The sequence below is a fragment of the Pristis pectinata genome, chromosome 26, assembly GCF_009764475.1.
Source record: "Pristis pectinata isolate sPriPec2 chromosome 26, sPriPec2.1.pri, whole genome shotgun sequence".
Lineage (NCBI taxonomy): Eukaryota > Metazoa > Chordata > Chondrichthyes > Rhinopristiformes > Pristidae > Pristis > Pristis pectinata.
Window position 1 is genome coordinate 5918196 of NC_067430.1, and position 26581 is coordinate 5944776.

A 26581-nucleotide genomic window follows, 5' to 3' on the forward strand; every position below is an offset into this window, starting at 1 on the left:
TGTTACAGTTACAGAGAAAGTGCAGTGCAGGCAGACAGTAAGGTGCAAGGGCCACGATGAGGTAGATTGTGAGATCAAGAGTCTATGGGACTGGTACTGGATATGGGATCAGAGCCAAATCTGCTCCCTTCCTCACCTAACACCCTATATTTCCCAGCAACAGACACTCAATATTGATAGGGATGGCAGTCCCTTTTGCTATTAAAGTATCTGATTTTGCTGTTGTCTCAGTTAACTCACCACTGATACTCATTAACTCGATTCGCATTGGACGTCCCCATAGCCGAAAATCCAATGAAAGAAGAAAGACTTCTAACACTTTTCATTATCGTTGTCTATCCCGGGGCAACGTCTTGGCAATGAAAATACTTGTAAAGTGTAGTCACAGTTGTCAGGTTGGAAACAATGCAGCCAATTTGCACACAACAAGCTCCCTCAACAGTAATGAGATGTACAAGGGAAAGGGGAGAGGTGTTATTTCAGGACGCTTCGAGGACCATGAACTGTGAAATCTTATTTTTGCTCGAGATGCTTGGTTGAATGGCACAGCTCATAAGTTATAAACACAGAGGGAAAGTGGATCATCATATCAATGGGGCCACACTACACTACAGAGCACAGCAGAACAACAGGGAACCCTCAGTCCAATTGGACATTCTAAATATACAACCGGCAAACAAAGAAATCATATTTATAAAACGCCAAAGACCACAGGGAAGCAGACAGCAATAAATGGATTGCGTTCGTATGCTGTAGACATAAGCCTTCAACTAGCAGTTAATCAGCTCCACAGATCTGCCTGATGTAACATAATTATCATCCACTCAGATTTAAAAATTGTAAATGTACAGAATAATGGATGGTTGGGAGTGAACAACAAGGTTATAATCTAATTGAGGGGTTTGGATGACATCATAAGTCATCAAAGCCAGGCCAAAAGGTTCACACACGTCACCTGAATCTCTCGATTAAATTACAGTCTAATCACTCACTTTGCCACATCTATAATTTTTTATGATACTTATACTGTGGGCTCTTTACAATGAACACAATGCTGGTGATAGTTAAAAACAGAGCTGAATTCACACTAACTGTGAGAGGCCATTGTGATGCCAGCACAGAGAGAGAATAATGTCACATGATTCACGGGAGGGCGATAGGAAAGAATTATCCCATGTTACAGGAGGAATAAAAGGAAACTGTGTACTTTGAAATCTTATTCAGACGTTCTGCTGAAGAACCAAGGCCAACAATCCAACACTATTATTAAAAAGAGTCAGTGACAATAAAGGTGGAGAATGTATAACAGTAATAAACAAAGCACTCACATTCATGAAACATCTTCAAGATCCACTTCTTGAAGAACGAAGATGGATAATGAATACAAATTTAGATAGTTAAGTAAAGGTCGACTGAGACCTGGCCAATAGGTAATGTTTGAGAAGGTGTTTAAAAGTGAAGTGAGAGAAAAGCATTTACAAAACGGAGTTAAGACCATCAAAAGCTCTACCACCAGGGTAAAATAGAGATTGGGAAGATTAATAGGTGGAACAAAGAACTTATGTCAGACAACTGAGTGGAAGAAAATCTTGCATTTATATAAGGATTCTTATGGTCGCAGATCATTATAAATCACGTTACATCCAGTAAAGTACTTCTGAAAGGTTGACACTGTTATAAATCAGGAAATCTGGCCAATTTACACACAGCAAGCTCCCACAAATAGCAATGTGGTAAGGATCGGGAGATGTTTGTTGAGGGATCAGTGGGAGGGGGTTTGATGCTGTTTTCACTGTTAAGTAGCAGTTTTGATGCAGGGTTTAGAAAGGAGAGCAGGACAGACCTGAAGTTACACTTAAACTTGTCTGATGACACATGGGCTTAAGATCCTACTTGGTAAAATGTTCCTCCCTTTTAAGAATATGCAGCACCATCCAATTAGGAAATGAACAGTTCTGAGATACAACAGACCAGGAAGACTTCAGGGTCTTGCAGAATTAACTAATCTCAGACCAACAACAGACTTCACATACAGAATGAAATAAAACAGCCAAGATCCACACACTCAAACACTGTTTGATACTGCTTACAGAGAATGCACATGTTAGGAACTACCTTGTGCGTTTTGTTTCTGTGAAGATAGTATTAGAGAATGGGGAGTTTGAAACTTCTTGTCAGGCCCATGAAGGTTTGACTTGGAATAGATTATTTTTGTCAAGCCAGCTTGGACTATGAAATGGTACACCTTTATACATGGGAACTTATGATTAAAAACTCTGGAGAAAATATGTAATGAGCTAATTGATCAGTCTGCCACGACACAGAGACAGATTGTGGCAGATATCCACCTATATAGGGGAAGTATGGAGACAAATGAAAAGACCTCATAAATTCCCAGATAGCAAAGGATGACAACTGTCATAAGTAAAAGAAAACCAGAAAATGCTGCAAGTACTCAGCAGGTCAGACAGCATCTGCGGAGAGACAAACGGTTAATGAGTCAATAATTTTTCATCAGGGCTGACAACTATAACTTAACTGCTCTGGTAAACTTCATCAACTAGATAATTACTGGCTCACCAAAGGGTATACCATAATTTTGTTGATGAGTTCCTTTGAATATATGCAGTTGGAAAAGACTTCACCAATTGGTAATCTGGAATATAAATCCCAGTGTTGCCAACGTTGCCAATTATTGATTTTGTATGGAGACACCAGAGACTGCGGATGCTGGAATCTGAAGCAACAAACAATCTGCTGGAGGAACTCAGCGAGTCGGGCAGCATCTGTGAGAGGAAAGGAACTGTTGAAGTTCTGGGTTGAAACAGATGCTGCTCGACCCGCTGAGTTCCTCCAGCAGATTGCTTGTTGCATTGATTTCTTTTCATTGTTTTAACGCATTTCATTTACCAGAAGAGAAAACTGGCCTCTCTCATTCCTCCTCTCCTGTGAATGGTCATATTTAGATAGCAATAAAAAATTCATAAATTAACAATGTAATTAGAAGATTGGTCATAGAGTCACTCACACGCAAGCAGCTCACTATGTCCACTCAGAGCATTGGGCATCCATCTACACTAATCCTGTGTTTCCTCTCACATTTCTGTTAACTCCCCTGCACCCCATCATCAACCTTATTTTCCTGCCACCCACGTACACCAGGGGCAATTTACAGAGGCCAGGTAATCTATCAACCCACACATCTTTGTTCTGGAGGAAACCCAGACAGGCACAGGAAGAACATGCAAATTCCACGCAGACAGCACCCAGTGTCGCTGGAGCTGTAAAGCAGCAGTACTAACTGCTGCACCACTGCGTTGCCCCACTGTACTGCACAGCATACACTTTCTAGGCTTTTGATCACTGCCCTACTCAATCTGGTAAGTTTTCTGTGATCATCTTGACCTTCTCTCATTTGACAGTGGGTCCGAAATTTGTTTATTGATCCCTTGTGCTTAAGGCAGGCACGGTAGTGTAGCGGTTAGCATAACGCTATGATGGCGCCAGCGACCCGGATTCAATTCCACCACTGTCTGTAAGGAGTTTGTACATTCTTCCCATGTCTGCGCGGGTTTTTTCCAGGTGCTCCAGTTTCTTCCCACATTCCAAAGACGTAATGGTTAGGAAGTTGTGGGCATGCTGTGTTGGCGCCGGAAACGTGGCGACACTTGTGGGCTGTCCCAGAACACTCCACGCAAAAGATGTATTTCACTGTGTTTTGATGTACATGTGACTAATAAAGATATCTTATCTTATTTTAATATGTGACTTATCGATGGCAGCATGTTGTACATATGGATACTACCTGTGTGGAGTCTGCATGTCTTCTTGAATCGGAATAGGATTTAATTCCAAAAACAATGCATAAGGTATTAACCTTGCAATATAGTGCATTTAATATACATGACTGAGGATAAATTCTCATGTCGCAGTATGTTTCTTTAATTTAATTATTACTATTAGGTTGACCATTGGAAAACCATGGTCCAAATACAACGTGCCCTAAAATACGTACCTTCATATTTTACAAAGGTCTGTACATGAATATTGATTTTAAACTGAGGTGACAAAGTTACAAGTGTTAATACTCCATTACACTAAAGTAAACTTCTTCCATGACAGGCACACAAGAAGATTGCCTTGGATGGGTATTCTAAAGGCGAGTGCCGTGTGGTGTACTGATTCCTCCTTGCTCAGAAAAACAATTCTTGGGTTCGTTAGTTCAAGATACAAACCTTGCAGTAGGACACAAACCATCATAATTGTGCTTGGTTGATAGTGGGGTTGGGGGTGGGGGGGGGGGGGTAGGAAGTGAGTGGAATTGACAAACTTTAAGGAAAATAAATAACCATAAAATAGCCCTGGAAGAACTAACATAAATTAACTGCAAAGTGCACAGACACATTTGGCAAAATGACTCACTTGCTCAAAACTGCACAAACATTTTGTGGACAAAGGTCTCTGAATGCCTCATGCAGTTAATGACAGTCTTTATTGTTTGATAATGGAAACTTAATTGCAGAGCAATGCCCATTTGCAGTGCAAAGGGGTCACTGAATTGCTTCTGGGGTTCGTAAATGTACACAAATAAGCCACATTGACTCTGTGTAATGGCAGGTAATTTCATAGCCACTGCTCTTGAAATATGAAGGAAAAGTTTCCCTGATCAATATTATGCTGCAGCAGATTCTGTTCTTAAAACTCAGGCACACTAAGTTCTGTCTTCCCTTTACCTCCTCCCCAACTGTACACCCTTTAACTTGTCACTTTTGCTAATGGCCAGCCATCCATTATGTCCATCAATCAATTATCCTGACAACAGCTGCAAATGCATTACATTAGTTTTTATCTGCCATTCTAAATTCCGAAGCTCCGTTCAGTTCTGTCAATAGATCCAGGCTGATGACAGAAGGGAGAGGATGAATATTACTTATAGCAAGAGTGGGAATGTATATAAGGTGATATTTAAACAATTTAATAACAATTAAACATTTAATAAGCTTTGTCATCATTGTGTAGATCTTTCTTATAGTTCATTTGTTTCAAATTTCAAATTTATTGTCATGGGCACACATACCCAGGGTATAAATGCCATGAAATTAGCTTTTTGCAGCACAGTACATGACAAACATAAATTACATAAACTTAAATTAGCATAAGTTATGCGTAACCTACCCAACATAACAACATAACAATAGCAACACTCAAAAAGCAAGAGGAACTCAGCAGGTCAGGCAGCATCTATGGAGGGAAACAAACAGTTGACGTTTCGGGTCGAGACCCTTCATCTGGACTGGAAAGGAAGAGGGGGGATGGTCAGTATAAGAAGGTGGGGGGAGCAAGAGGCACATGAGGGAGGGGGGAGGGTGGGAATGATGTAAGAAGCTGGAAAGTGCGAGGTGGAATTGACAAAGGGTTGAAGAAGATGGAATCTGATAGGAGAGGACAGTGGACCATGGAATAAAGGGACGGAGATGGCGAGCGGAACCAGTGGGAGGGCTGTGTAGGTGATGAGCAGACAGGGAGGGTGGGGGAGGGGAAAGATAGGGTGATGGGGCCTGTGGGGTAAGGGGAAAATAAAAGGAAGGGACAGAGGGGAGTGGTTACCGGAAGTTAGAGAAGTGGATGTTCATGCCATCAGGTTGGAGACTACCAAGGCAGAATTTGAGGTGCTGTTCTTCTAATCTGTGTTTAACCTGAACTTGGCAGTGGAGGAGGCCATGGACAGACATGTCAGTGTGGGAATGGGAAGTGGAATTAAAATGGCTGGCCACCGGGAGATCCTGGCTGGTACAGCAGGCGGACTGAAGGTGGTCAATGAAGCGGTCTCCCAATCTGCATCGGGTCTCATTGATGTAGAGAAGGCCGCACCGGGAGCACCAGATGCAATAAGTAACTCATGTAAAGGACTGCCTCACCTGAAAGGTTGTTTAGAGCCCTGAGTGGTGGGGAATTAGGAGGTGCAGGGGCAGGTGTAACACTTAGTGCGCTTGCAGGGTTAAGTGCTGGGAGGGGGATCAGTGAGGAGAGATGAGTGGACAAGGGAATCACGGAGAGAGCGATGACTGCGGAAAGCAGGGAGGGGAGGGGAAGCTGTGCCTGATGGTGGGATCCGTTAGGAGATGGATCTGTTCTTGTGATGAGGCTTTCCACTCCAGGACAACCAAGATGTCCTCCTTTTTCAGAAAACGGGGTTTCCTATCTACTGCTATCGATGGAGCCCTCACCCCCACCTCTTCTATTTTCCGTACGTCTGCCCTCGCCCCTGGCATAACAGGGATAGAGTTCCCCTCGTCCTCACCTACCACCCCACAAACCTACGCATCCAACATATCATTCTCTGCAACTCCCAGGAAGCCACAGGGCCTTAATCAGCGGCGCTGTGTGTTGTCTCTACCTACGTGCCTGTGATGCTGCTGCAAGCAAGTTTTTCATTGCACCTGTACCTCACCGTACTTGTGCATATGACTTGTTAACTGGTCTGTTGGTTAGAATGAAGAGTCAGTGACATGAAATATAAAGACGGTTTCTCTTTCTGTAAATGCTGCCTGACCTGCTGAGTGCTTCCAACGTGTTCTGCTGGTTGAAATGCTGTGATTGGTATTCGTATCCTAACCTGGAAAAGGAGAGTTGGTCCTCCCTGCTCCCCAAGTGTGATAGCTCAACAGGAAAATCAACAGGCAATACAAGTGTAAGAAAGAGAAACAGAGTAGACCATGCCGGTTGAATGTTGTCCTCCGTTCAATAACACCATGGCCTCAATGGTAGGATGAAGTTTGACTGTGATCTCACCCATCAGACAGGGGGCCCACGTTACTTAAGAATAAAAGTTCTGCTCCTGGGACACAGGAGTAGAAGAGTGGGGACTAAAGGCATTGCTTGATGTGTATGGTGACCATTCTATCTATGGTCTTCTGCTTGGGTAACCTTCCTTTAAATCTCTATATCCATGCACTGGGACTGAGCTTCCCAATCCTTTAGCTTATCACATCACAATGGTGCCATTGCCCAAAACACAGGCAGGCACCGTCAGTGGAAGACATTTCTGTTCACCTAGAACTGTGTTGGAAGGTGTTTTCATAAAATGCAACATCATGAAACATAAACAAAGCTTGCATTACGTAGCACCTGACAAAATTTCTCAGAAATAGCCAAATTTCCTCCTCACCATGGAATACACAAAGGTAAAAATGCCAACGCAAGAGACTGTAATTGTTGGAATCCGGATCTACAAACAAATTGCTGGAGGAATTGAATGGATCGATCAGCATCTGAGGAGGGAAATGGACAATCGATGTTTCGGGTCAAGACCCAGTCCATCATGCAAACTAGCCTCCCCTCCGCTGACTCCGTCTACATTTCCCCCGCGTTGGGAAAGCAGCCAACAGAATCAAAGACCCCTTCCCACCCCGATCACTCTCTCTTTTCCCCTCTCCTTTTGGGCAGAAGATACAAAAGCTTGAGAACACGTACCACCAGGCTCCAGGACAGCTTCTATCCTGCTGTTATCAGACTCGTGAACTGACCCCTCATCTACAAAAAGGTGAACTCTGAATCTCCCAATCTACCTCATCGTGGCCCTTGCACTTTATTTGTCTACCTGCACTGCACTTTCTCTGTAACTGTAACACCATATTCTGAATTCTGTTTTCCTTTTCACTACTTCAGTGTACTTACGTATGGAATGATCTGCCTGGATGGCACGCAAACAAAAGCTTTTCACTGTATCTCAGTACATATGACAATAATAAACCAACAAATAAACCAATAAACCATTCATCTGAACTGGTAAAAATGCTGCCTTTTTTTACACAGCAAAATCCTACAAAAAGCGAAGTGTTGTGTGACCAACTAACCTGCCTTTGATGATGGTTGAATTGTTAGTCTGCAAATCATAGCATGGATGTCTGTAACTCCAACACATGAGGTTCTAATTTTCTGCTCCAATTTTGGACCAAACCTGAATCCTCAGTCTAGTTTTTACTCAAGCTTTGAATCAAGACAATTTGAAAATTTGCATGCAATTACAAAGAACCTAGAAATAAAAAGCTGGCGAGTAAAAGTGACTGTGAAGCTCACAGACTGTTGTAAAAACACAACTGGTTTACCAGAGACCTTAAGAGAGTGTAGCTATGTTCAGCCTAGGCTTGGATGTGACTTAAATCCAACACCAATATGACTGATTTCTCTCCCCAGTGCTATGGTTCACCAAGTCAGTTATACAAAAAGCTCTGCTCCTGGCTTAAAAAGGCATCCCCCACCACCACCCCCACTGTAAGGCAACCAGAGATGGACGATACACTTCCCAAAACCGAATGAAGGAAATACCTCACACTTACAAATAAACCACAAAGGAAGAGCTTCCCACAGTATCTTCCATAAATGTGATCAGACAAAAATGAAAGTTGTGCGTAATTGGAGAGCGACTGCATTCTGATGACGGTTGGCATGTCAAGGAATTTTTGTAACACCCAGGAAGGAAGATGTGGAAGATGTCAAAGGTGATTCAGATTACAACTGCAAAACAGAGAGAGCTACAGCTTGGAAACGGGCCCTTCAGTGCAACCACCAACCACCCATTTACACCAATCCTACATTAATCCTATATTTTATTCTCCCCGCATTCTCATTAACTTCCCCCAGATTCTACCACTCACTTCCCCACTTAGGGTGCTTTACAGCGGCCAATTAACCTACCAACCTGCACATCTTTGGGATGCGGGAGGAAACCAGAGCATCTGGAGGAAATATAGTCATAGTTCTCTCCACGCAGGCAGCACTTGAGGTCAGGATTGAACGCAGGTCTCTGGTACTGAGAGGCAGCAGATCTACCAGCTGTACCACTGTGCTGTCCAACTCAGGAGATCTATCCCACAGGAGATCAAATGTGAGATTAGAGGTCATAGAGTTATAGAGTTGTACCGCACAGAAACAGGTCCTGTAACCCACCATTTCTAAACAAATGCTGTACCTCACCTGCAATACTCAAAATGGAAAATGCTTTGACCCTGGACTTTCATTGCAAAAGTTAAAGAATAAAAACAATAGAAGAAGATATTGCTGAATAGATTGGAAGTGCTTGGGAAGAAAAAAGTTAATCTTGTGAACTCTAGCATTCAGTATTGAGGTGCAAGTTGTTGAGTAATTAAATAGGTGCTTCTGACTAACCCACAATGATGTATTGAACCTTGAAACAAGTGTCTCTTGGATTTATTACAAGTAGCAATTTACGATGCACCAGTATCTCTGAATGCAAATGTCAAACATTAATGTTTGTGCCAAATTGTCTAAACTATTAAATCTGTTATGCTTAATTATCGGGTAGAGTATCAGTCCAGGGAGGGTGAGTGCTGATGGACACTATTAATGGCTCTCATAGATAGATAGAAATCTGTTAAGACAAACAGAAAATGAGAAGAAAAATGAATTCTCCCACTCTCACACAGTTTTGAAGGTTTTTTAATTTTCTTTTTGAAATACTGATCTCTATTCAGGATCTCTGAGTCCCTGGAAGACCCTGATCCTCTGTTGAGTTGCACTCTTGCTGGAATTACTTTGCTACCTTAAACAAAAGACTGTTTTACGCACAGAACAGAGACACACACATGTACATCTACACACAGAGATACACATAGAGAGACAGATGCACACACACAATCACACACAAACAGACACAGACACATACACACAAAGATACATACACACACATACCCATAAACACACATAGACAGATTGGATCAGATCTTTATTGAAATCAGTTTTTAATCGTGACACCACACACATGATTCCTATTTGTGAACTACCCTACAGAATTCCACATGTTTTTTTCTGTTGATCACCACATTCTATGCACTTCACTAATAACACATAGTCAAACAAAAGTACATTGAGCTAGCAAACGTTAACCCAGTAAAAACGTTATGACTTTCTGATTTAATTACTCTTTTGCATCAGTCTTCACTGAGCAAGACATCAACAGTATACCGGACACTCAAGGGTGTCATGGAGGAGAAGTGTGTGCAGTCACAATTACAACAGAGAATCTCAGGAAGCTGAATGGTCTAAGGGTAGATAAATCACCCGGACCAGATGGAATGCACCCTCGTGTTCTGAAGGAAGTAGCTGTAGAGATTGCGGAGCTTTACTAATGATCTTTCAAGAATCAATAGATTCTGGCATGGTTCTGGAGGTCTCCGCTGATTAAGAAGGGTGCGAAGAAGCAAAAAGGAAATCATAGACCTGTTAGCCTGACATCGGTGGTTGGGAAGTTGTTGGAGTCAATTGTCAAGGATGAGGTTACGGAGTACCTGGAGGCACATGACAAGATAGGCCGAACTCAGCATGGTTTCCTTAAAGGAAATTCCTGCCTGAAAAACCTATTGCAATTTTTTGAGGAAGTTACAAGCAGGCTAGACAAAGGAGATGCAGTGGATGTTATGTATTTGGATTTTCAGAAGGCCTTTGACAAGGTGCTGCACATGAGGCTGCTAAACAAGATAAGAGCCCATGGAATTACAGGGAAGTTACGAACATGGATAGAGCATTGGCTGATTGGCAGGAAACAGAGAGTGGGAATAAAGGGATCCCATTCTGATTGGCTGCCGGTTACCAGTGGTGTTCCGCAGGGGTCTGTGTTGGGGCCACTTCTTTTTACGTTGTATATCAACGATTTGGATTATGGAATAAATGGCTTTGTGGCTAAGTTTGCCCATGATACAAAGATAGGTGGAGGGACGGGTAGTGTTGAGGAAACGGAGAGTCTGCAGAGAGACTTGGATAGACTAGGAGAATGGGCAAAGAAGTGACAAATGAAATACAATGTTGGAAAGTGTATTGTCATGCACTTTGGTAGAAGAAATAAACGGGCAGACTATTATTTAAATGGGGAGAAAATTCAAAATTCAGAGATGCAAAGGGACTTGGGAGTCCTTGTGCAGGATACGCTAAAAATTAACCTCCAGGTTGAGTCGGTGGTGAAGAAGGCAAATGCAATGTTGACATTCATTTCTAGAGGAATAGAATATAAGAGCAGGGATGTGATGTTGAGGCTCTATAAGGCATTGGTAAGACCTCACTTGGAGTGCTGTGTGCAGTTTTGGGCTCCTTATTTAAGAAAGGATGTGCTGATGTTGGAGAGGGTTCAGAGAAGATTCACTAGAATGATTCCAGAAATGAGAGGGTTAACATATGAGGAACGTTTGACGGCTCTTGGGCTGTACCCCTTGGAGTTCAGAAGCGTGAGGGGGGACCTCATCGAAACATTTCGAATGTTAAAAGGCCTGGACAGAGTAGATGTGGCGAAGTTGTTTCCCATGGTAGGGGAGTCTAGTACAAGAGGGCACGACTTCAGGATTGAAGGGCGCCCATTCAGAACAGAGATGCGGAGAAGTTTCTTTAGCCAGAGAGTGGTGAATCTGTGGAATTTGTTGCCACAGGCGGCTGTGGAGGCAAAGTCATTGGGTGTAGTTAAGGCAGAGATTTATAGGTATCTGAGTAGCCAGGGCATCAAAGGTGAGAAGGCGGGGGAGTGGGGTTAAATGGGAGAATGGATCAGCTCATGATAGAATGGCAGAGCAGACTCGATGGGCCGAATGGCCGACTTCTGCTCCTTTGTCTTATAGTGTCATGGTCTTTTGAATGCTGATTACCACCCTTTAATGTTTTCTTCTCTTTCCTTCAAACTCTTGTAAATATTCTCCATTTTAAAAGTCTGAAAATGCCAATTTTTTAATTGTCATTTTTTCTACCAATTTTTCTATCAATATTTATTGATCATGGACAACTTATGGCTATTTTCTCGTCATAACACATCCGTGGACCTATAAAGATACTTAAATGGGAATTTTTCACATCATTAACCTTAATTATAACTAAAGGCCTGTAGTATTTTATTGATCTGCAATGAAGCCAGAAACATCTGCCATGTAAAAGAGCAGACGGAAAATAGAACAGATCTTCTTCTTTTAGGGGTAGCTACATGAAGAGGCAATGTCCATGATGCAAAGTTGAAGAGGACAGATAATGTCAATCAAGAAATCGTTGTTAAATTAACTTGTAGCAAGAGGAAGAAATCTGAGGGAGGCAGGTAGTCCCACAGTTTTAGGATTCTGGGAATGCTCCAGGCAATGCATCTCACCATAATGTGAGGGAAGGAAGAAAGCTTAAGGCAGAACTCAGGAAGGACAAGAAATATTCAAAGGATCACTGACAACTTCCTGCCCACTGCCATCTTCTGCTTCCAACCAGAATCCAGTGTGAGACTGGGGGTATGCACAAGTGGGTCAGAAGTTAAAATATCCTGGGCCTTAAGCTACCAAGTTTGGACAGTTTATTGTTGACCTTAACCCTGCCAACCTCAATCCTTACCAGCTCAGTTCTGGCTCACCTTCACCTTAACCCTTCATCCACTGTAACAACTGTGTCACATGTATACTGGTTGGGAACAATCATTATTGTTTTAAGGCTGTATCATTTTAAGGACTGTATCATATGACGAAATATTCTCTGTGCTGCTGCAACAATGTTTAGTGTGAGGAATATTCTGAAATATCTGCAGAAAGCTCTAATAAGAAATGCTGCCTTTTCCTTCATATAAAAAGTTTTACTGAATAAACTACTCTATTGTTGTCAGTTTGATTTGCTGCCTATTTACAAGTATCTTAGAGAAACACCGCAACATGATAAAGAAGGTATATGGCGTGCTTGCCTTTATTAGTCAAGGTATTGAGTTCAAGAAGTTATGTTGCAGCTTTATAAAACTCTAGTTAGGCTGCATCTGGACTAGTGCATTCAATTCTGGTCACTCCATTATAGGAAGGATGTGGAGGTTTTGGAGAGGGTGCAGAAAAGGTTTACCAGGGTTAGAGGGCATGTGCTAAAGGGAGAGGTTGGACAAACTTGGTTTGTTTTCTCTGGAGCGGCAGACACTGAGGGGAAGTTTATAAGATTACGAGGGGCATAGATAGACAGCCGGTATCTTTTTCCCAAGGTTAAAATGTCTAATACTAGAAGGCGTGTATTTAAGGTGAGAGGGGGTAAGTTCAAAGGAGATGTGCGGGGCAAGTTTTTTTACACAGAGAGTGGTGGGTGCCTGGAATGCACTGCCAGGGGTGGTGGTGGAGGCAAATATGATAGAGGCGTTTAAGAGGTTTTTAGATAGGCACGTGAGTGTGCAGAGAATAGAAGAATATAGATGTTGTGTAGGCAGAAGGGATTAGTTCAGTTAGGCATTTAATTAGTAGGTTAATTAGTTCAGCACAACATCGTGGGCCGAAGGGCCTGTTCCTGTGCTGTGCTGTCCTGTGTCGGAAGTGGGAAGATTGGGAAAACATGAAATTGAGTCAACAAGCCTGCATCAGAATGCCTCAGGTCATGCTCCCTTCTAACATATGGATATGCACCAGGAGACAGAGAATTATATGCTGCAACTGCAATACTACATGATGGGACAATTAACAAAGGCTAAGCCATTGGATTTTCAGACAAATAAATTACTTAGTGGATGCAGGAGTTCAAACTTATACTGAGCAGGATAAGGCAGATAAACCAGAGCAGACAAAAGTCAAAGTGCTCCTCTATTCCATTGTTGACAAGGGAGGAGAACTGTACCAGAGCATAAAACCATGAAAAGAGAGGCCAAAGATTGCAGTTGGTACATTAGAAGCTCACTGCAACCCACCTAGAAACAAAACTGTTGATCATGATTGATTCTTTGTACACCACCAAAAGCACAAGGGTCCTTTCATACTTTCTCAGCAGAGCAGAGATTGTTTGCAGTTAATTGCAGCTTCAGAGATTGAAGGACCTGATGCATCAAAGCTTAGGTTACTTGTGGAATCAGAGGCTCCAGCCTGAGGAAGCAACATTCCTGCAGCTGACCACCCAAAGTCAGACTGGGAAATGATGGATGGTCAACTGCAGGAAGTTTAAGTGGTGAGGTGTCTCCCACCTCAAATAAAATCAGAGCTGAGCAGACAAGGAAGAAATTTTCCGAGAGACACCGGTGCTGGAAGCTGGAGCAACACACAAAATGCTGGAGGAACTCAGTGGGCCAGGCAGCAGCTATGGAGGGAACTGGCCAGTCAACGTTTTGGGTCAAGACCCTTCATCTGGACTGAAAGATAGAAGGGAGGTAGTCAGTATAAAAAGATGGAGGGGAGGGGTGGAGCAAGAGCCGGCAGGTGATAGGTGGACACATGTGAGGCGGGTGATAGGAAGGTGAGGGAGGGGGGAGAGTGGGGATGATGTCAGAAGCTTGGGGGGTGATAGGTGGAGGTGACAAAGGGCTGAAGATGATGGAACTTGATGGGAGAAGAAGGTGGAGCCTGGTATAAAGGGAGAGAGGTGGGGAAGGGAACGAGTGTGAAGAATGTGTAGGTGATGGGCAGATGAAGAGGATGGGGGAGGGGAAAGAGCCTGGCTGATGGAGGCCAGGTAGATCTTAAGGAGAGAAAAAAAAGAGAGAAGGGTAAAAGGGACAGAAGGGGAGCGATTACCGGAAGTTTGAGAATTCGTTCTTCATGCCGCAGGTTGCAGACTGCCCAGGCGGAGTATGAGGTGCTGTTAGAAAGCCAGTGTCAACTTACCGCATGGAAGAAAGCTGTTTAGCTCAAGTGTCTCTGCTCAATTTTTGCAGCAATTACTCTTCAATTAGTCCTACTCCTTTCCGCTTTCAGCAGAACACTGAAAATTCTACTTAAGGGTTCATCCAATTCCTTTTTGAATCTGCTTCCACTGTTCTTAAAGGCAGTACACCCCAAATCACCTGCACCCTACATTCATTGACCCTCCCCAAAGATCTCCGACCCACTTTGACAGCTTTCTCCCAGGAACAGGGTAAGAAACCTCTACAGACGCACTGCTGAAAGTATCCTGACTGGTTGCATCATGTCTGGTACGGCCATTTGAATGCACAGGAACATAATGAGCTGCAGAGACCAGTAGATTCAGCCCACTACATCACGGACACATGCCTCCCAACCATCGGTAGTATAGTGGTTATATAGTATAATGGCAGGCATGGTAGTGTGGCGATTAACGTAACGCTATTACAGTGCCAGTGACCCGGGTTCAATTTCCGCCACTGTCTGTAAGGAGTTATACGTTCTCCCCGTGTCTGCGTGGGTTTCCTCCGGGTGCTCCGATTTCCTCCCACATTCCAAATACGTACGGGTTAGGAAGTTGCGGGCATGCCATGTTGACGCCAGAAGCGTGGCGACACTTGCGGGCTGCCCCCAGAACACTATGCAAAAGATGCATTTCACTGTGTGTTTCGATGTACACGTGACTAATAAAGATAGCTTATCTTATCTTGTCTTATCTACAGGAGGCCCTGCCTCAAGAAGGCGGTATCCATCATCAAAGATCCCCACCATCCGGGCCATGTCATCTTCAGGCAGGACGTACAGATGCCTGAAGTCCCACACCGCCAGCTTCAAGAACAGCTGCTTCCCTTCAACCATTCGGTTCTTGAACCAACCGGCAAAACTCAAATCCCTACAGTTTAGCAACACGATGACCACTTTGATCACTTTGCATTAAAATGGACTTTTTTGTTCTAATTGTGTTCTTTCTTGTAAAAATTTTGTATAGTTTATGTTTAATTTAGGTTTTTCTTGTGAATGCTGCTTATCTGATGCTACGTGCCGGTTTATGCTGCCGCAAGTTTATTTTTCATTGCACCTGTGCGTACATGTACTTGTGTGTATGATGATAAACTCAACTTCCGCAGAACAGCCTGGGATAAAAGTAGAGGCGGGTGTGACATTGGACGATGGGATGAGTAATGAAATAAGATAAAGGAGAGGTGGGGATATTATCTAAACCAACACATAGAGAGACAAGTCTGCCACGAATGGTTTGCTGCCACATATTTTACAAAAATCTCAGGAGTATATAGCAGAGACGTTACTTATCAGGAAAATCGACAATGCTGAGGAATGTCAGAGAGCCAGCATTATACTTTTATTTCTGGAAGATGATAGAACATATCCAGAGAATTATAGACCAGCCAGGACAACCTCAATAAATAATGGAATTGTTCTGAAAATGTGCAGAAACAGAAAGTAGAATAATGAATTGTCAAATTGGATTTCCAAAGGGATGATCTTGCCTGACTGACATAATGAATTTTTCGATGTAGTAACAGAGACAGTGGAATAGTAATGCAGCAAATCTAGATTTCTAAAAGGCTTTCAGTAAGGTGAAAAATAATAGACCAATGACTAAAGTGAGAGAATGCAGAGCCAGGGAACAAATAGAGACATGGATTATGAGCTAGTAGGAAGCAGAAAGTGGGAGTATTCACTGTCAAGGAAGACGGGCAATAGTAATCCACAAGAGGCAGTGCTGAGCCCACTGTTCTTCACAACTTACATCAACACTTTGACTTTGGAACCAGGAAGACAATTTCAAACCTTGTGGATGATGCCAAGTTGGAGAAATAGCCAATCCTGAGGAGGATTGCAACAAACTACAGGAGGACATTAATGCACATGCAGAATAGACAAATAATTAGCCAATAAAGTTCAACACATAAATCTGCAGTGGGGCATAAGGTTAGAGGAACAGAGAAGTCTCAATTACTTGGAACAAAGGGATCCCAAAATACACGTGTACCAATCACTATTTGTTGTGCCACAGGTTAACAAAGCCATAACAACAGCAACACATGCACTGGGGTTAGCATTGAAAAGTAGGGAAGGTATACAAACTAGTATTGAACCTTGGTTAGACCACACATTATATTAACTATGTTATTACGATATATGATAACGTAGTTAATATAATATACCTTGGATAGGTACATGGAGAAGTGGGTCTTAGAGGGATATGGACCAAATGCAGGAAATTGGGACAAGCTGGGTGGGCACCATGGTCAGCATGGACTGGTTGGGCCGAAGGGCCTGTGTCCATGCTGTATTGCTCCATGACTCTAATACATTATATTAAATATATTATATTGTATGCATTATTGAGTACTGTGTACCGTTCTGATTGCCATATTATAAAAAAGGATATAGAGGCACTGGACAGGTTGCAGAGAAGATCTACAAGGATGATACCTGAAATACAAGGGTTTACGTATCAGGAGGGAATAAATAAACTGTGTTCCTGTTACATAGAATGTTCAGGGTGATAAGTAAAGTCTTTAAAACAGTGAAAAGTTTTGACAGAGAGGCTGTAGACACAAGAGACTGTGGATGCTGGAATCTGGAGGAAAAAACAAACTGCTGGAGGAACTCAGTGGGTCGGGCAGCATCTGTGGAGGGAAATGGACAGTCGACGTTTTGGGTCAAGACCCTTCATCTGGACTGAAAAGATGTTTCCACCAAAGGGGAAGAGCAGAACCAGAGACCAATATAAGACTGTCACTGAGAAATCCAAAGGGGAATTCAAAAGAAGCTCTGTTTTACGCACAAAAAATGGTGAGAATGTGGAACTGGGGATGAGTGAGGCAAATTAAGGAAAGGGTGGACAAGCACATGAGGAGGAAGGGAATAGAGGGTCACATTGGTTGATTTGGATGAAGAATGACAGAGCAAGGCTCAAATGGAGTATAAACAGATGGGCTGAATGGCCTTTCTGTGCCGCACATTATATGTAGCCCAATGTCAACCTATGTGATCACAAGCAATCCTATGCAGTGATACTGTACTGTCAGATTAGAAATCAAAGAAAAGCCATCTTGATGAAGATTTGTTTGGAACATTCTCTTCCTCTTTAAAGATGAGTTCAGGCATAATTTCTCTGTGCGCCTACAAGAAAAAGAAGCATTTTTAACTGTATTTTGCTGGTTTCTGGTTCAGGTTCAGGAACAACTCTGACCTGCAGTTCACAGTTTTAACATTTCCCTTTACTTGTTTTCTGTCAACCTTGGTCTCACCCTAACAGAAATATTCCCCTTTATCCTATCCATTTCTCCCACACACAATCTGCAACTTAGACCTAACTGGTATTGTCAGTCTCCCAGTTCTGATGAAGGTTCTTTGATCTGAAACATTAACTTGTGCTTTCCCCACAGATGTTGTCTGACTTGCTGAGTATCTCCACCATAATCAGTTTTTATTTCAGGTTTCCAGCATCTGCAGTTTTTTTTTTGGTTTTCATTATTGCTAAAGGTAGATCTGGTCCCTTTAAGTGAGAGCCAGCCTGTGCAGATTTCAATTTAAGAGCTGTGACTCTGTGTGTCGGGCAATGATCAGCGATAGAAGCATGCAATTCTGTCTCTCATTTACAGAACAGTCATTTCTACTTAGGTAGAGATGAGCAAATAATAAATGGTTAGAATTTGACAAGATGCGGAATGAATCATCTCTAATCTCTTGTGACAAGAGAAGGATAGAGGAACGGATGTGTCTTCAGGCTTCAACATCACCATGATGTCAAGCCATGAGTTCCTCCTTTTGATTTCAAATCATATCTGTAAACCCCAGCATCAAAAGAAGTTAACTGGTACAAGAGAAGAGAATGATTTTAAAAAGAAAAATCCCCTCTGGTCTCTATTATAAATCAAAGTTAGCACTTACAATTCCAATTTTCTTCCTAAGCTCCTGAAGGCACATACTTGCATTGAGTTACAGGTTCACCAGTTGACTTGCCCTCTGCTACCCAATCAAAGTGAATGTTCATCATGTGCAAAGGTACTTTTCCAGTTACAGCAATACTTCCTTTCAGAATTGGTGCTTGAAGGCATGGAAGAACATTGCGGACATAGGCTCCTGCTTTGCACTTGACTTCCAAACGTGCGTATCCATGCTAAAGGTTCAGGAACTGTGTGACTTGCATGCATGTCACCTTGTACAATTAATGTGCATTAACATCACAACACCTATGACCACAGTTAACGCTGGCTTGGACACTTGTAATATTTCTATTCCTGGTGCGTCTTCTAGGTCTGTGCATCGTATGTTCCTGGTTGAGCTTGTGGCTACATTAGTTAGGGAACTGAATTATATCTTACTCACAGCTGATAAGCAGTCATCACTGCCACCAGGAATCCCTCTTGTCCACATCAGTATTACATAAAAAGTGGCTTGAGAGAGTCTAAGGATTTTTCAGGAGTTGTAATCACCTAGGTTCCAGAGCTGGTTCTGCAGATAATGAGGTTCTGCAGGCTGTGACTGTAACTGAGCAGTGGTCTGAAAGTCAGAATCCTGATGTCTGAGGTTTTGCATTGAGGGTGTTGTGGCCAAAATATTGCAAAAGGGGAAAGGAGGTCTTGAGGAGGGAAAAAGTTAGCATAAAATCTGGAAATAAATAGGAAATTGTTCTCTGTGGATTTTGTTCCTTTTATATAACACTGTCAGCAACCATTTGCAATTATGACTGGAGGCAGGGTGGTTTGGAAGCTTTAAACCTCCTGTAAAATGTCTCTTTGAGTTAGAAGCGCCACCTTTAATAATTCACACTATCACCACAGGTGAAGTTGAAACCTTCGGCAGTTTCATGAAAGATAGCATGAAGTGGTAGAATATTGTGCTTTAGGTGGGCTGCAATTGTCTGGATAACCCAAATTTCAGATAAGATATCTTTATTAGTCACATGTATATCGAAACACACAGCGAAATGCATGTTTTGCGTAGAGTGTTCTGGGGGCAGCCCGCAAGTGTCGCCACGCTACCGGCGCTGACATAGCATGCCCACAACTTCCTAACCTGTAGGTCTTTGGAATGTGGCAGGAAACCAGAGCATCCGGGGGAAACCCACGCAGACACGGGGAGAACGTACAAACTCCTCACAGACAGTGGCCGGAATTGAATCCAGGTCGCTGGCGCTGTAATAGCATTACATTAACTGCTACACCAGAACCTCGATCAATCCCATCTCATGCTCCATTGTAAACTCTCAGTCTGGACCTTAAAATCCTGAAAAGCCCAGGTTCAAGAACAATTAATTCCCATCAACCATTCTGTTCTTGAACCAACCTGCACAACCCTAATCACAACCTCAATTTATCATCACTATGACCACTTTGACCACATTGCACTAAAATGGACTCTGTTCTTTTTTAGTTCTAATCTTTTTCTTTCTTGGAAAATTGTGTATAATTTATGTTTAATTTATGTTTTTCTTGTGAATGCTGCTTATCTGATGCTCTGTGCCTGTGATGCTGCTGCAGGGAAGTTTCTCATTGCACCAGTGCATACATGTACTTGTGCATATGACAATAAACTCAACCTTGACTTTGACTGGAAGGAGATATTGTCTCATAGAAAGCCCTGAACCCACTTGGTTTTCTCCCTACTCCACTGCACAGAATGGGTATTGATAGGGGCCTGTTGCCTCCCTTCTAAAACAAAATGGGACAGATTTGGGCAGGTCAGAGAGGAACCAATACAAAGTGGGAAACACAAAATTGACAGCTGATACAAAACTGGGCGTCAGTGTGAGTTGTGAGGAGAATGCATGAAGGATTCAAGGGGGTTAAGACCAGCTAAGTGAATGCAGTGTGCATCAGTCAATAACAGCTGAAGGAAAGCCTTAGTTCCGAACATGGTCTGCAAGCAGATTATTTGGATTTCTGATCTTGCTTTGTGTTTCGAGTTACTCAGCAGGGGTTATATTCTAAAATGGTCAGGCATTTTTTTTAAAAATTAACAGTCTTCCAGCAAGTGGAATAACCCTGTAACCGCTGTTTATGCTGAAGTTTAAGCTGCTGCATTTTACAGTTCGGTTGTCTGATTCTGTCAATCCCTTTCACTGTCTCATTATTCTTTGGTCACTCAGCGTTGACTAGTGCAGAACGTGTGTGAAGCTTCTGTCACAAATCAATGCTCAGTGACAATGTCTGATCAGATCTTTCACTGTCTGCAACAAGTTCAGCAGGATGGTACTGAGGGAACAAGTCGCCTCTCTCCTTCAGTGCTGCCTTCACCATTTCTTCAGCCACCACCACCACTACTTGGGTTATTCACTTTCTCCTGGAGGTTTCCAGGTATCACAGACACTCCCTTTATTCTCTCTACATCTCCCCCTTCCCTGCAATTTAAAGCAGACTCCTTTTCTAACTTTTCTTAGCTCTGATGAAAAGTCACTTGGTGTGGACACATGCTGCCTGACCTGGTGAGTAATTCCAGTATTTTCAGTTTTTATTTCAGATTTCTGGCACCCGCAGTTTTTTAAATTTTCAATCACAAAACAGGACACTGTCATTGCCATATCAATGTTTGTTATAGAGTCGCAGTATCTTAGAGCACAGAAAAAAATCCTTCGGCACACTGTGTCTGTACCAGCCATCTATGCTAATCCCATTTTCCAGAACTCAGCCCATAGCCTTGTATGCCATGATGTCTCAGATACTTCTTAAAACTTACTTGCCTCTGTCACCCACTCAGGCAGTGCGTTCTAGATTTCAATCACCCTCTTGGTGAAAATGTTCCCTCTAAATCTCCCACCTTTACCTTAAACCTATGACCTCTGGTCAGGGGGAAAAGTTTCTTACTATCTACGCTCTCAATGCCCCTCATAATTTTGCCCATCTTAATCAGGTCCCCCCTCAGCCTCCTCTGCTCCAAGGAAAACAAACCCAGCCTATCCAGTATCTTCTCACCGTTGAAATATTTCATCTCAGGCAACATCTTGATGAGGACACAAGAGGCTGCAGATGCTGGCATCTGGAGCAAAAAACAACCTGCTGGAGGAATTCAGTGGGTCCCTGTGGAGGGAAATGAACAGTCGATATTTCAGGTCCAGACCCTTCATCTACACCAAAATGTCAACTGTCCATTTACCTCTGCAGATGCTGCCTGACCTCTTGAGTTCCTCCAGCAGTTTGTTTCTGAACATCTTGATGACTCTCCTTTGCACCCTCTGTTATGCAATTAATGTCCTTCCTATAGTGTGGCAATCAGAACTGTAAACAGTAGCCCAGCAATGGCCTAACTAGTGTTTTATAAAGCTGTACAATAACTTCCCTGTTCTTATATTTTTTTGCCCCAACTAAAAAGGCAAATATCCCGCATACCTTCTTAATCATCATATGTGCAAAGTGACTGCAATGTACAAAAGTGACTACACTTCAAAAGAAAATGATCAAGTCAATATTCATAAAATAAAACTTAGCTGCTTGTACAATGCAACATTATTTGTGGATGTTTTACTTATTTTAAGGATATAATTCCACTCAGTATGATGACTGCACACAAAATCCTCTGAACCTGCATTGATGGAATCATCTTGTTTTGTGACAAGTGTTGAGTGAGTGAGTCCTCAGCCTGTGTATTCTGTAGATTTATTTTGTATGATTAAATATTCCATGAAGCAATTAACATTAACAGTTATAATTGAGAGTAATTACCCAACATAATTACTAATTTAACAAAGCAATGAATTTGCACAAAGCCCTAGGAAATTATTGCAATTATTAAAGCTTTTGGGTAGTCCATAAGGACAATCATTCATCCCTTTGAATTATTAAGATAAAATCTTACACAGAAAAGATTAGTGTAGACCAAAGATTTTATCTCCCCTCCGAAGATGATGTGTTATGCTCACCTATTGTTCCACGGGCACTGTGATATTTTGACCACAGTCATTGTTAGAGTGAGTTTTCACAAGCTGTACAGTTGAGCGCAGGGAGAGATGGAGAATTTGAATGTGCAGGAACGTTCAAAGCTGCAGAGAGTAGTGGACTCAGTCCAATACATCACAGGCACATCCCACCATCATCCACATGAGGCGCTGCCTCAAGAAGGCAACATCAACCATCGAAGATCCCCACCATCCGGGCCATGCCATCTTCTCGCTGCTACCATTGGGCAAGAGGTACAGAAGCCTGAAGTCCCACAACACCAGGTTCAAGAACAGCTACTTCCCTTCAACCATTCAGTTCTTCAACCAACTAACACAACCCTACAGTTTAGCAACACTATGACCACTTTGATCATTTGCAATAAAATGGACTTTGCTTTTTTGTTCTGATTGTGTTCTTTCTTGTAAAAATTGTGTATAATTTATACTTAATTTATGTTTTTCTTGTGAATGCTGCTTATCTGATGCTATGTGCCTGTGATGCTGTTGCAAGTAAGTTCTTAATTACACCTGTGCATACATGTGAATTGGTATTGGTTTATTATTGTCACATGTACTGAGGTACAGTGAAAAACTCGTCTTGTATACTATCCATACAGATCATTTTATTACAACAGTGCACTGAGGTAGTACAAGGTAAAACAATAAGAGAATGCAGAATAAAGTGTTACAGTTACAGAGAAAGTGCAGTGCAGGCAGACAATAAGGTGCGAGACCATACCAAGTTAGATTGTGAGGTCTAGAGTCCATCTTATCATACAAGGGGACCATTCAATAGTCGTATAGAAGCTATCCTTGAGCCTGGTACTACGTGCTTTCAAACTTCTGTATCTACTGCTTGTACTTGTACATATGACAATAACCTTGACTTCGTCTTTGACTTTGACATTGATGACCTCTCCCATCCATCATTGGAAGCAGATAGAGCCTGTGGCCATTATTTTATAGTTGCCCAAGGGCAAAGCTGCAAAGGGATCCTTTAGTTCTAGCAGCGGTTTCCATCAACCTATCACATTAAGAGCTTCTGCCATGGCAGGAGATCACAGAGGCAAGATTGTGTAACTTTGGACCAAACATGGAAGATTGGAATACTACTCATAGTCCTGATCAAAGCTGGTGCAGCTCCCAGGTAGAATTAAACAACTTGTTGCACAATAAGAAAAATAAAAATGCCTAGTTTCCTGAATCTTGAGTCAATTGTCCAATTTTAGGTGATCACCATCCTTTCATTGTAACTGGTGTATCTTGACATTCAAGGCCATTGCTGTTTCATTTCACAGTCATGATATACATAGGGTATTATTTGGAAGGTCAGCACTCAACAATAAATACAAAACCATATGGTGTAAATGGAGACATAAACTTATTCACTTGCAAAGTGTAGAGAAGGCAGAGGCTATGTTAAAATGATCTCAAATTTGTGCAACACCTTACCTTCTCTTTTTCAAAAATCTAATATTGGTCTTAGCTATATCTTGATTATCTCAGTCCCTACTATTTGTTGCACCCTTGGGAGTGCGCCATTTCATGGCTCATCACCCAGTCTTCTCAACAGTTGGGCTAAATACTGTGGTGGATGATTTGTCTGTACAACGATGTGACTGTACAATTCTGTTAGTATTTCATTCGCACACATTGCCAATTTTCACTACATTGTTGGATATGCTAGATGTGTGGGGGCACATAATAGACTGGAGCAGTGTTAATAATATTCATATCAAAGGCCAGCCAATGATTTGCTGAGGGTCGTCTTCAGGAGCACTACAGGATGATTCCTGACATTGTAAGATCTTGATTTCAATCATGTCACTTTGAGCAATTTCCCAGTGGAAGTTAAACACCCTTCAATAGTGAGAGGGATAAAACATGGGACCAACTTTAATAGAATCCTTTCTAGCAATATGGAACAATGTGATGAGTATTAAAATTATAATTGTGGAGATAAAGGCAGAATAAACATCAGAACCTGCACTTGCAACTAAAGGGGATTGACTAAAGTGGGGGTGGGGGAGATAGATAGATAGATAGATAGATAGATAGATAGATAGATAGATAGATAGATAGATAGATAGATAGATAGATAGATAGATAGATAGATAGATAGATAGATAGATAGATAGATAGATAGATAGATAGATAGTTAGATTAGATAGATAGATAGATAGATAGATAGATAGATAGATAGATAGATAGATAGATAGATAGATAGATAGATAGATAGATAGATAGATAGATAGATAGATAGATAGATAGATAGATTGATTAGTTTATTGTCATAATCACCAGGGTGCAATGAAATTCCTTGTTCGCATGAAACTCACGGAGTAAAATTCTAGGGGGAAGAATTTTCAACAAGGGGTGGTGTGAAAAAGAGAACTGCTTGTCCATGGATAAAGGTTGTTGAGACTCTTTGACACTTGTGTGTCAAATTCAGGTATTAGCCACTCCCATAACTTGCTGATTCTGTTATTTTTATGGAATTTGACACACACTTCTATATTTGCATTGTTCATTATTTTATTCATTCTGTTAGTGGATTTGGCTGACATTTAATAAAAACCCATCATGGTTTAGATTTTCCAAAAGCAAAATATTGCAGATGCTGTGAGTCTGAAACAAAACAGAATATTTTGGAATTAATGAGTAAGTCAGGTACCACTTGCAGAGATAGTATTAAAGTTTCACATTGATGTTCTAATGAAGGGTCACTGACTAAAACATTAGCTCAAGCTTCCTGATGTTTTGAGTGTTTCCAGTGTTTTCTGTTGTATCTTGGTTTAGAGTTCCTTTGCCTGAATCCTTGGCAACCTGAATGAGCAACAATAGTGGTCACATTTACTCCATTCAGTCAACACAATGTATCTATGTGCAATAATGAAAAATAATATACGGACTATGTCACCTATGTTATTCATCCAGTTGGACTTAAAGAGAATACAAAGGAGCTTGTCTATCTTTTTGATCTTACCCCTTCTGGGTCTTTGAACTTCCAGAATTCAGTACAAAAACTGGACTGCACTGAAAGTGGTGGGTATACACTGTTTCATTCAGGACTGTTCATTGTGAGGGTGAAATCCTTCCAAACCAAGGTGACAGATTTTGATGTTGTGAAATGGTGTGAAATGGATGTCAAGGAACCAGCAACAGTTTATCCCGAGTTTTATCTCCATTGCCTTCAGCTGGGAGAAACTGAGAGTGAGCCTGTTGGAACAATAACACCAGATCTTTGGAGAAAAGCTTCCACTTAGTCCCATTCTAATGCCTTTCATATTTTTTCTTTCTCAAATATTTTCTCAGTTGCAATTTAAAACTTATAGAAATTCATCCCCCTTGATAACATTAAACATGCAAGATTTTAATGTCAGTGCAGTGTAGTCTATCTCCAAAATCCATTCCTTTCACTTCAGTGGGATGAGTTTGGAGCGGAGAACAACACACTGATGCAACGATGGTTCTAGCAGTCAGAGGTGAGTCTCTGGGCCATTATACAAATATATAAGCTCCCCAGCTTGTGAGGCAGTAGCTCTCTTGGGAGCACCGCTGTGCCACATTTTCACTCCTGCACTCAAATGCTCTTGTACTAAAGGCCAACATATCATCTGTTTCGATGCCGTCCTCATGCAGGGTTTTGATCCAAAATGTCGATAATTCCTTTCCTCCCCACAGGTGCTGCTCAGCTCGCTGAGTTCCTCCAGCAGATTGTTTGTTGCTCCAGATTCCAGCATCTGGGGTCTCCTGTCATACCATTTGTCTTCCTAATTGTTAGCTACACCTGCATGGTAACTATCAGTGGCTGCAAGGACGCAGAGGTCCGTATGAATATCAACTTTTCTTAATTTGTCACCATTTAAAAAATACCCCACTTTTCTTTGTTGTGCTGGCATGAGTAACATTTTCCCACATTGTATTCCACCTGCCATATTCTCACCGTATCACTTAGCTCCCCTCGCAGCCTCTTTACATCCTCCTCCCGATTCACAAAGCTCATGACACAAACCGATTCACAAAGCTCATGACACAAACCCTGATACTGTACCATCAGCAAACTTGG